The sequence below is a fragment of the Muntiacus reevesi genome, chromosome X, assembly GCF_963930625.1.
Source record: "Muntiacus reevesi chromosome X, mMunRee1.1, whole genome shotgun sequence".
Taxonomy (NCBI): Eukaryota; Metazoa; Chordata; class Mammalia; order Artiodactyla; family Cervidae; genus Muntiacus; species Muntiacus reevesi.
The window spans coordinates 129,003,230-129,015,498 of NC_089271.1; the positions used below are offsets into that span (position 1 = coordinate 129,003,230).

General features: G+C 38.7%; 1 long non-coding RNA gene across 1 annotated transcript in view; it reads right to left on the bottom strand.

The window, feature by feature from the left end:
- The window catches only part of LOC136153487 (uncharacterized), a 362,601-nt gene that overhangs the window by 202,985 nt on the left and 147,347 nt on the right, over positions 1 to 12,269 (bottom strand). The gene's annotated exons all lie outside the window — the stretch shown is intronic.

Consider the following 12,269-nt stretch of genomic DNA (forward strand, 5'->3'; position numbering starts at 1 on the left):
GAGGAAAATGGTGGTACAAGATCATGGAAGGCCTTAGAATCAGATAAAGAAATTTACTCTTACTGTAAACAGTGGGAATCTCCACAAATTTGTGACTAGATGAGTGGCATAGTGAAAAGGGTACAATAGTCCAGCAGAGATATTTATGAAATTACTGATGCATGGCCTTCAAAGTTAAAACCTTAGTGTTTTTTCAACTCATTACCTGTGAGGCCAGACACAAGTTATGTAAGCCCTCTGAGCCACAGATATTTTAATCTCTAAAATGTGAATAGTATTATACACTTCATTTGGTTGTTGTGAGAATCAAATGAGAATCTTCATAAAGTACATCATTACAATACCTAGCATATACTAGATAACTAATAAATAGTAGATATTTATACTAATAAATCATTATTATCATTATTACCAATAATACTAGGGCAAGTAATTAGGAGGCTGTGGCAGTAATCTAGAAGTAATCTATGTTTAGGCCTAGAGAGAGGCCACAGAGAGGAGGGATTGACTCTCAAAGACATTCCAAGAAGAGATTCAACAGGATTTGGGAATAGACTGCACATGAAGGCTGGAGAAGAATGGTGTGAGAAAGAAGATCCTAAGACCTAGGAAACTTGGATGATGGAAAAAGACACAAACAGCGAAAATGGAGAAGGAAATTAGAAAGAGTAGGGAGACTGGGTGGTAGAAAAGATAAGACATTTCTCTTATAAAATATTTTTCCATTTTGTATAAAAATATAAAATTTTTTTCTATTTTATATAAAGAAGATTTTTAGGCAAATAAAATATGCCCAAGTGACAGTCCACCCATTTTGACAACACTGTACTAAGGTCCACAGTACAGGACTGGAAAGGTAGATCTGGGAAGTAACTACAAGGAAATCATAGCTGAAGCCAGGCATAAATAAATTTGTCAAGAACATGAATATATCAGGAGAACAGAGGATGAATAACAGAGCCAGGAGGAACAACCATAATGATGGAATAAGATAAGGAAAGCATTGGAAGTGTTTAAGAAGTGAGGAGAGATAATAAGCAGGACCTCTCTTTAAGAACAGTTACACAAGAGTGCAACAAAAAGGATTCAAATTAATCACAAAAGAGCATGCCCAAGCTAAGACTGGAAGGGTCTTAAAAAAAGATATGCTTATCCGCCTGGAATAATTTATGGTTCACTGGTAATTTAAAATTGAATTTTCACTTAATACATTCATTTATTCAAAAAGGATCTACAGGGGTTCTACAAAGGATGGCAATAAGTGTTTTAGGAGCAACAATAAAATATACAAAGTCTGTCCTCAAGGAGGAGGGTAAAAGATATATTAACACATGTATTTACAAACATTTAAATCATAATATCAGAGTAAATTAGCAATTTGAGACAATTCATGTGCAGAGTAATATGTAATTGTCAGATAACTGCTAAGAGTTCAGAAAAGAAAAAATTTTATTTGGTCTAGAGTGATCAAGGAAGGCTTCCCAGAGGATATAAACCATAACTTGGATTTTTAACCATGGATTAGTAAGTAACAAAGTAACTGGAACAAGTTCTGATACTTTAAACTATTAATCTTTACCATGAAGACTATTTAGCTAAAGGGGTTTGTCCTGGATATTGATCACCATAGAGTCTATAAAATGAAAAGCCTCTCCAAGCTGATATTCCTAGAACTCTCTCAGAATGGTCAGTATCAAATTTGTTTTCCCTTCTCAACTTCACCTCATAGGGATCTTCCTGGGCATTTTAGTAATTTCAATTAGAATCTTACAATATTTTACAACTGCAACTCCCAAAGAGCTAGAAAATATACTAGGAAGAAAAACCTTATAAACAGAAGAAGAGCCTGGCCTTGATAGATATATTTTCTGAGTTTCATGATTTTATACACAAGGCAAAGATAGAAATCCTTAAATGCCAAAGATGATCAGGGAACTAGAGGAGCCTTGCATTCAGGGAATGGAAACACACATTGCAAAAAACTGAACAGTAATATGATCCTTTTTACTCTTGATCCTCCAGGAGAATTGAGAGAGGAGAAGAGGAGCAAAAATAAACAGTCTGGGTTCATTTAGCCTCAAGGAATACTGGCTGTGAAGGGCACAGGGATAGAGAAAGGGGAGAAACAGGACTTTGCTTTCCTGGTAAAGTCTGATATTAAGATGCAGGAAATGGTTTTTAAATTATACATGTGTCTCATTCTACAGCACACAGCGCTGCTGAGTATCTGAAGTACAAAAGAAAAGTGGCCATGTCCCGAAGAAAGCATTACCCTTTGAGAAGAATATTAGGTTGTTATCCTTTTGCATTTCCCAAAGACAACCCACTGAAATTTCCCAGAGCAATAATAAAAGGACTGCTTTGCAGAAAAAGGAACAGCAGGAAAGTGCAGACTGACAGGAAGGTCTCTCTTTAAGGAAACCTGGTATGTGATTTATTTTGCCCTTTACAAAAGAGATTATCTGAGTCAATTATCAGATTTACAAAATCATTCTTTGCTGCAAGTAAAATAATAATAATAATATGGATATTAAGAAATTTCTAAAAAGCAGTAAACCAAATGTTCCATGGCAATTACCCCCTGGAATCCACTTGGGCAATTATACAAAGTAAAATCTGGAGGTGAAGACAAGAAAGGGCAATGATACAAAGTAAAATCTGGAGGTGAAGACAAGAAGTGCTGATGATAGGTTTTGATTTTTGGTAAAAATCGGTGAAACTGTAAGGTAAGTGAGGAAGGTCATTCCTTAGGCAAACCAGCAGGGCTCCAGTTTGGAAGGAAGCCACACTAGCGGTAAAGTCACAAGGAAAGGTGATGCCAAAAACAAAATGAAGGAAAAGATGGAGTCAGGGCCAGACTGGTGACGGGCATCAGCAGAGTCAATGTGACACAGTTTCCTAAGTATTCTCATGAAGCCCTCATTCCCACTGTCCCTTCTTGTCACATATTGCAACTTCCAAAAGCCCAAAAATATGGTAAGGGGTATGGTAAGGAAATCTCTCTTATTTTTAATGCTGGTCTTGAACAGCCAATGTCCTAGTCTTTACCTGTAAAATTAGATCAGTGATGGGATTTTCAAGGCAGGTAATAAGGACCTAGAGCATTAAGGCTAAATCAGAACAATACAAAGTTCTCACAACATGGCCAGGGACTGGCTGTTTCCGGGGAGCAGTGGGAGGCTCTGCAGTCCCAGATTATATGTCTGTCTCTAAATCAGCCAATTAGTGAATTGGAGTTTCTTTCCCCCAAAGTCTCTTTCTATATCCAGACTATTATAGTCTTTTAGAATCCCTTGTGAAAGGTTAGAAAGGCTTTAATATTTGAGACTTTGCTTCTGCTGCAGTTAAAACATTTTACAGCTACCTGCCTGTCAATACCTGAGCCTCCAAACAAGAGTTTTAGGGTAGGTCAATTCCTTTATCCACAGAATAAGCAAGTTTAGAAGAAGCATCTACTACGCTCACAGTACTGTGAAGGGATACAAAGGAAACTAAAAACAGAAAAAGAATGGGAACAAGAATCATAATGCAGTGTGTTTTAATTCAGTTAAAAATCTCTTCTCATCTGAATCTGACCACCAAAGTCTTTTCATCCTGCAAGGTCACTGGGCTCATACACATGGCCTGAAAGGTTCCCAATATCCATTCTAACAATGGATATAAGTGCAAATGATACAATTAGACTACAGATTCTCAACCTGGGGTGGAGGTGGAGATGAAAGAGTGCTACAAAGACAGGGAGTAGTGAGGAAGCTCACCATGCAACATACAATCTTTTGGGGAAAGAGTTATGTGGATAATTTTTTAAAAGAATTTCTAAAATGGTCATTTCTTAGATGTGTTTTTAGTCATGTGGTTTTGATATTTAAAATATTAATGGTGTGACACTTTTACATTTATCAAGAGGGGCATGAATTAGAAAATAGAAATTTCCTTAGAAAAGAGACCATACTTAATTCTACCTTTTATCTGCAGCACCTACAAGAGAGCCTGGCATAGAGGAGGTGATGAGCAAGGCTGTCAGTTGAGTGCATGGATCGATATGAATGAATGATAGGAAACTTGAAGTATTAACAAAAAGAGTCACATGAACAAACTAGAATCCTGTTTTCTTACCAATACTAACACATGGCATTTTTCACTAATCCCACTAAGAAGAAACATAGAAGGGCTAGAGATTACCAAATCCTGCCATGAAAATAACAAGTGGCATCTCTGAAACCAGAGAAAGACTTCAGAAAGAATGCGTGTGTTGACTTTATCAGGGAATTTAACTCTATAAATCAAATCTCAAAGGGAAAGTAATGACTCAGATACCAGAAAGACTGCCCACAGCAAAACTGACAAATGACTCCAATCTCCTCTCTTGCAGATCAGAGACCTCAAAACAGGGTGAGCACTTTTGTCAAACTTGTCAAAATGTTTAGATTTTCCATCTTTGGGGCATGTAGTAGGATTGCACTTCCTGGCCTCCATGTGCTATTCAGAGGTTCTACATGACTAGTTCTGGACAATGGGTTGTTACTGAAAGTGAAATATGCTGATTATGAAGCAGAAAATTCTGCTTGTAAGGATATTCAAAGGCCTCTTTTCCCCCTCTGCTACATACTAGCAATGTTCCTTATAGTTGTTTCTACATCAGCCTGAGTCAGAGTGATGGCAATGGAAATACAGAGCAGAGACCATCCCCCAAAGACCTGAGATGGATGCACAGCTCGAATAGATAGGAAATTAACCTTTTATGTTTGAAGCCACTGAGATTTCATTGGTTTTTTTTTGTTCCTACAGCATAATCTATCCTATCCAAATACAACTTGGTTTACTATAATAAACACAGTTTATATCCCTTAAATTGCTCTGACCCATTCTTCAAAGCTTAGAATCTAATTGCTGCTAGCAATTAACATTCCACCAAGAACGAAATAATACAGAGAAAAGCAATCTTGTATTTAATCACTGGAACTATGAACAGAGAAAAAGAACATGCAAAAAGGGAAATATATGCCAGCAAATACAGTAATTCTAACATAAAAAAAATTAACAGATAAATTTTCAGGCAATTTCAGGTGGCATGAACAGACTCTTGCCATCCTTCCCTGTAATGGAAATTCATTAAATACAAAAGAAAATGTCTTGAGAAACTAAAATAGCAGACCACACTCAAGATGGCCCACTGAAAATAGACTGTTCTTGAGACAGTGATGGGAATTCCTTAGAGGGAAAGCGAGAGAGAAAGGGAATTCAATAAAGACACCGTGCATACATGAGTCCTTCTAAAGCTAACATAATAATCTTCATCTGTATAGCATTTTATATTACGGGAAGCTCTTTCATGTATATCTCCTCATTTGAGCTTCACAGCTACCTTATGAAACAGACAAGGCAGGGAACAGTACCTACAATAAAATGATGAAAAATAATAAACCCAGATAAGTTGTGAATTGTCTAAGATCAATAGAGCTAACACACGACAAAGGTGGGATAAGAACCTATACTTCGTAACCCCTACTCCGTGCTTTTCAGATGATTATCATATGTACTTCTAACAAAACACATGAGCACACTCACTTAATAGAGCTAAAATCATATTAGCTTTGAATCAGTTCTAATGAGATGGCTGAAACTGGAGCCCATTATACAGAGTGAAGTAAGCCAGAAAGATAAAGAACATTACAGCATACTAACACATATATATGGAATTTAGAAAGATGGTAACGATAGCCCTATATGCAAAACAGAAAAAGAGACACAGAAGTACAGAACAGACTTTTGAACTCTGTGGGAGAAGGTATATTATCTATGGTGAAACAGATCACCAGCCCAGGTGGGATGCATGAGTCAAGTGCTCGGGCCTGGTGCACTGGGAGGACCCAGAGGAATCGGGTGGAGAGGGAGATGGGAGGGGGGATCGGGATGGGGAATACGTGTAACTCTATGGCTGATTCATATCAATGTAAGACAAAACCCACTGGACAAAAAAATAAAATAAATAAAAAATAAATAAAAATCATATTAGCTTTCTGAAATCACTTGTGATCTAAGTATAAGCTTTATTTGCTTACCAACCATCTGAGCAATAGGTGTAATAGACAACTTTACATTCTGTTTGAAGATGAGACGCTTGCAACTAAGACACTGTATGCTATGCATTAAACATGCCATCCTGCTAATTCATTTTTCAGCTGATGATGGTTCTGGATGTAAATTAGCACTGTGCTTTTTCAGACCCAACAGATGTTTCTGGGTGTTTATTTCTACGATTTTTTTTCTCCTTGAGATATTACATGCAGTCATCAGGCATTGCATGTACTAACAGACGACTCTCCTTACAGCAGGAGACCAGAACCTAGAGTCTAGCAAGCAGGGCTAAGATTCAGGGATGTAACTTGTAATTTTCCTTTTTACATCTATTCTTGCATCTGTTCTGCATCTTATACATATTCTAAGTGAAATGTCTTATCCCACTACAGCAATCTCTAAACTAGAAATATGAACTACATATAGATGGGTTTTTTTTCCTCTACCAGAGGTCAGGTAATACACCTGGGAAGTTCTCTATTCTTAAGAATCAATAAAAGCCTTTAATTAAATTTATGTAATCAGTTTCTGTAGCAATCACTATGGTAGTCCCTAAGACAGTACTGACATGGAAGAAGCATTGCTGACTTTGTCAGTCATTAGGTACTCAAAAATCAATCATATAGCAGGAAAAGAATGCACACGTACAGCACTCAGATGCATAAAGAAAGTGTAGCTTGTTCATTGATTCCATAACTGATCTGATAAACCCTCACCCACTTGAGAGAAGATATAAAAGACAGAAGAGAAAAATTTCTCTAGCTCAATTTGTTCATTTAAGCCTAATCTAATAATTTAAACTCTTTAAGTTACCATCTCTACATAAATTCAGTTTCTAAAATGTGCCTTCAGAGAAATACAAATCAAAACCACAACGAGGTACCATTACAAGCCAGTCAGGATGGCTGCTATCCAAAAGTCTACACACAATAAATGCTGGAGAGGGTGTGGAAAAGAGGGAACCCTCTTACACTGTTGGTGGGAATGCAAACTAGTACAGCCGCTATGGAGAACAGTGTGGAGATTTCTTAAAAAACTGAAAATAGGACTGCCATATGACCCAGCAATCCCACTTCTGTGCATATACACCCAGGAAACCAGATCTGAAAGAGACACGTGCACCCCAATGTTCATCACAGCACTGTTTATAATAGCCAGGACATGGAAGCAACCTAGATGCCCATCAGCAGATGAATGGATAAGGAAGCTGTGGTACATATACACCATGGAATATTACTCAGCCATTCAAAAGAATTCATTTGAATCAGTTCTAATGAGATAGATGAAACTGGAGCCCATTATTCAGAGTGAAGTAAGCCTGAAAGATAAAGACCAATACAGTATACTAACGCATATATATGGAATTTAGAAAGATGGTAACGATAACCCTATATGCAAAACAGAAAAAGAGGCACAGATGTACAGAACAGACTTTTGGGTTCTGTGGGAGAAGGCAAGGGTGGGATGTTTAGAGAGAACAGCATCGAAACATGTATATTATCTATGGTGAAACAGATCACCAGCCCAGGTTGGATGCATGAGACAAGTGCTCGGGCCTGATGCACTGGGAAGACCCAGAGGGATCGGGTGGAGAGGGAGGTGGGAGGGGGGATCGGGATGGGGAATACATGTAAATCCATGGCTGATTCATGTCAATGTATGGCAAAACCCACTACAATATTGTAAAGTAATTAGCTTCCAACTAATAAAAATAAATGGGAAAAAATGTTTAAAAATAAAATGTGCCTTCCATCTCCCAGCACATCCCCAAGATGACACTTGAGCATTGTGAAAGGGCTTTCATGAATATAAGTAGATATTAAAATGGAGCCCCTTCAATCTATTTAATCTGACACCTCAAAAGATTAAGAATAAAAAAAATTACAAGTATACTTCCACTCCGAAGTCAGGCTCTTGAACTACTAATGCAAGAATTTTGAAGGTGAAGTTCAACAACCCTTAAAGGAGGTTTCACGACCCTTAGTGCAATATCCACCTCTGGCAGAAGTGAGCTGAGGTTGAGGAGGGATTGGAAAATGAAAAGAGCTCCTTTCAGAAGTAGTTGAAGCTCATACAATTCAAAATAAAAAAAATTTTGATTACAAAAAGGGCAGAAGAACTGAATATAGACATTTTTCCAAAGACAAAAGACAGGTGGCCTACAGATACATGAAAATATGCTCACCATCACTAATTATCAGAGAAATGCAAATCAAAGCCACAATGAGACATCACCTCACACCTGCCAGAATACCTATCACTGAAAACATCACAAAGAACAAATGTTGGCAGAGATGTGAAAAAAAGAGAATCCTTGAACACTGTTGGTAGGAAGGCAAATAGGTGCAGCCAGGGTGGAGAATAGTGTGAAGTTTTCACAAAAAAACTAAAAATAGAATTAAGATACGATCAAGCAATTTCACTCCTGCATATATATCCAAACCCCCCCCCAAAAAATCATGAATTTGAAATGATACATGCACCCCTATATCTGTAGCAGCATTATTTACAATAGCCAAGATATGGAAGCAACCGAAGTGTTCATCAACAGATGAATGGATAAATAATGGATAAATAAGATGTGGGGTGTGTGTGTGCACACACACACAATGGAATACTACTCAGCCACAGGAAAGAATGAAATTTTCCCATTTGAAGCAATGTGGATGGACTTGGACATACAATGTTAGAGAAAGACAAATATTATATGACATCAGTTGTGTGTGTCTGTGCGTGTGTGCATATGTGCACATGTGCTAAGACACTTCAGTTGTGTCTGACTCTCTGTTACCCCCATGGAGTGTAGCCCACTAGGCTCCTCTGTCCATGTGATTCTCCAGGCAAGAATAGTGAAGTGGGCTTCCATTTCCATCTCCAGGGGATTTTCCTGACCCAGGGATCGAACCAGTGTCTCTTACATCTCCTGCATCAGAAGGCTGGCTCTTTACCACTAGTGATACCTGGGGAGCCTCATATCATTTATATGTAGAATCTAAAATATACAACAAATTAGTGAATATAACAATAAAAGAAGCAGACTCACAGATACAGAGAATGAACAAGAGATTACCAGTGGGGACAAATGAGAGGGGCAATATAGGGATAGGAGACTAAAAGGTACAAACTACTTGTATAAAACAAAATAAAAGGATATATTGTACAACATGGAGAATATAGTCAATATTTTACAATAACCATAAATGAAGTATAACCTTTCAGTTCAGCTCAGTTGTGTCTGACTCTTTGCAACCTAATGGACTGCAGCACGCCAGGCTTCCTTGTCCATCACCACCTCCCAAAGCCTGCTCAAACTCATGTCCGTTGAGTCAGTGAATCACTATATAATACACCTGTAACTTACATAATATTGCACAGCAACTATACTTAAACAAAAAAGAAATAATTGTTGATTTTTAGTAATATTCTTTCTTCTCTCCAAAAGAAAAGGAAGTTGGTGTTTTCCCATTACCTTAATTCAACTGAGAAGGCCCTCAACATTCAGAGGGCTTATTTTCTGTCCCCTGCCATTTAGGGGCCATAGGATACTTGTGTCTATTTGGAAATCTAAAGGGCAGGAGGCTGTGGCTGCCTAGCTGTTCTGAGAGCAAACAGAGGATAGTACAGTGACAGTGGTCTACACTCCCAGAATTTGTCTACATAAATGACACAGTGGTATCTCTTTTTCACCATGTATTTTTTCCTATTGCTCCTATAACAAATTACCACAAATTAAGTGGCTTAAAACACCACAAAGTGCAAGTTAAAGTCACCCAGTCATGTCTGACTCTTTATGACCCCATGGACTATACAGTCCAAGGAATTCTCCAGGCCAGAATACTGGAGTGGGTAGCTGTTCCCTTCTCCAGGGTATCATTCCAACCCAGAGATGAAATGCAGGTCTCCCACACTGCAGGCAGATTCTTTATCAGCTGAGCCACCAGGGAAGCCCAAGAATACTGGAGTGGGTAGCCCATCCCTTCTCCAGCGGATCTTCCCAACCCAAGAATCGATCTGGGTTCTCCTGCAATTGCAGGCGAATTCTTTACTAGCTGAGCCACCAGAGAAGCCCTAAAACACAAGTTTCTTACAGTTCTGGTGGTTACAAGTCCAAAATGAGTCTTACCGGTGTTAGAAGGACTAGTTCCTTCTGAGGGCTGCAAGGGAAGTTCAAGTCCTTATCCTTTTCTGCTTGTAGAGACTGCTGGCATCCCTTGGCTTGTGGCCACATCACTCAAATTTCTACTTCCACTCTTACATTGCCTTCTCTCCCCTCTGATCTGCTTCCCTCTTATAAATACCCTTGTGATTATATCAGACCTTACTATAATACTACTAGAAATAATCCAGGATAATCTCATCTCAAAATCCTTAATCACACCCACAATGCCCCTACTATCATGTGAGATAACATATTCACAATCTCCAGAGATTCAGACATTGATATCTTTGAAAGATCATTATTTACTCTACCATAGACCAGAGCTTTCTTCAATCTTCCATCTTAAGATTGCTTTAACCCTAGAACAATAGGACCTCAGCAGAAAGAGACTGGAGATATATCATCAAAATTAGGAGTGGGTAGGAGTGTTCTTTAACAGCCATCCAGAAGAGAGACTAACTTTGTTAAAGAATGTGGAGGTAAGAGATCACCAAATAACTAAAGACAACTCAAGAGTAAGGTTTAATACCTGCCAAACAGACACATCAAAGTCAAACCACAATAAGGCCTTTCAGGTTAAGACTTTTATTTCTTATTTCTTACTCTTCTACCCACTGTGACCTAAATAGTTCATAAAATGTGGCTATCACAGTGGGGAAGGGCTAAAAGGAGATGCACAATGAAAAGGAGAAAAGAAGTTATGCCCCCTTTTAGCCTACAGTTAAGTCTGAAACAAACCATTCTCAGGGAAGGAAGGAGCTTTAACTTCAAATGAAGTTCAGAATATTAACCATTACATAGGATTTGACATTTTCATTATTGAAGAGAGACAATTCTTGGGGCAAATGTGACCAGGGAACTTTTAATCATCCAGAAGTTTTAGGACCTGCCAAGATTTTATCCAGTGGCAACGGAAGAACCAAATCACCAAGCAGATTTGAGCAGGCACTGAGGGAGATGGGAAGAAGGCATGCAATTTATAAATTCACTTCATTAAGTTCTACTGTACTGTTACATAAACTTGTAACAGAAGGAAATGGAAGGCAAGCTCACAATCAGTATCAGATTCATGTAACTGTCCTCCGACTCTGATTCCTTAGGGCTCTGTGGCAATGTGCCCTGTCTGCCTGGCCACTGCTCATCTGTTGGCATTTGCTGCTGAGGCCAGGAGCCGGTGAATTCTAAGTTTTCTTTTAGCATGGTCAGGACCTAATGATCCTTGCTGCTGCTGAGGCTCCACCAAGGCACTCATTAGCACAATGGATACCCAGATGTTTGGCTCAGACTTAACATTAGTTCCTTAGCCAAGGCTAACCATCCCACACCACTCATCTGGAGAACTACTTAACTCCTGTAATTGAACCCCCTCTGGGAAAATCCCCCAGCAGAATCTCAGCTAACTCATTTCCATATACTCCTAACAGTGGAGTCAACAAAAAACTTCTTTCTAGTTCCACCTCCACAAAAGAATAGAAAGCAGCCCAGGGCCAGGATCACCTACATGATTTAGGAGATGGGAATACCAGACCACCTTACCTGCCTCCTGAGAAACCTGTATGCAGGTCAAGAAGCAACAGGTAGAACTAGACATGGAACAATGGACTGGTTCGAAATTGGGAAAGGAGTATGTCAAGGCTGTAGATTGTCACCCTGTTTATTTAAATTTATGCAGAGTACATCATGTGAAATGCCGGGCTCGATGAAACACAAGCTGGAATCAAGATTGTCAGGAGAAATATCAATAACCTCAGATATCCAGATAACATCACCCTTATGGCAGAAAACGAAGAGGAACTAAAGAGCCTCTTGATGAAGGTGAAAGAGGAGAGTGAAAAAGCTGGCTTAAAACTCAACATTCAAAAACTAAGACCCTGGCATCTGGTCCCATCACTTCATGGTAAATAGATGGGGGAAAAGTGGAAACAAGTGACAGATTTTATTTTCTTGGGCTCCAAAATCACTGCGGACAGTGACTGCAGCCATGAAATTAAAAGACACTTGCTCCTTGGAAGAAAAGTTATGACAAACCTAG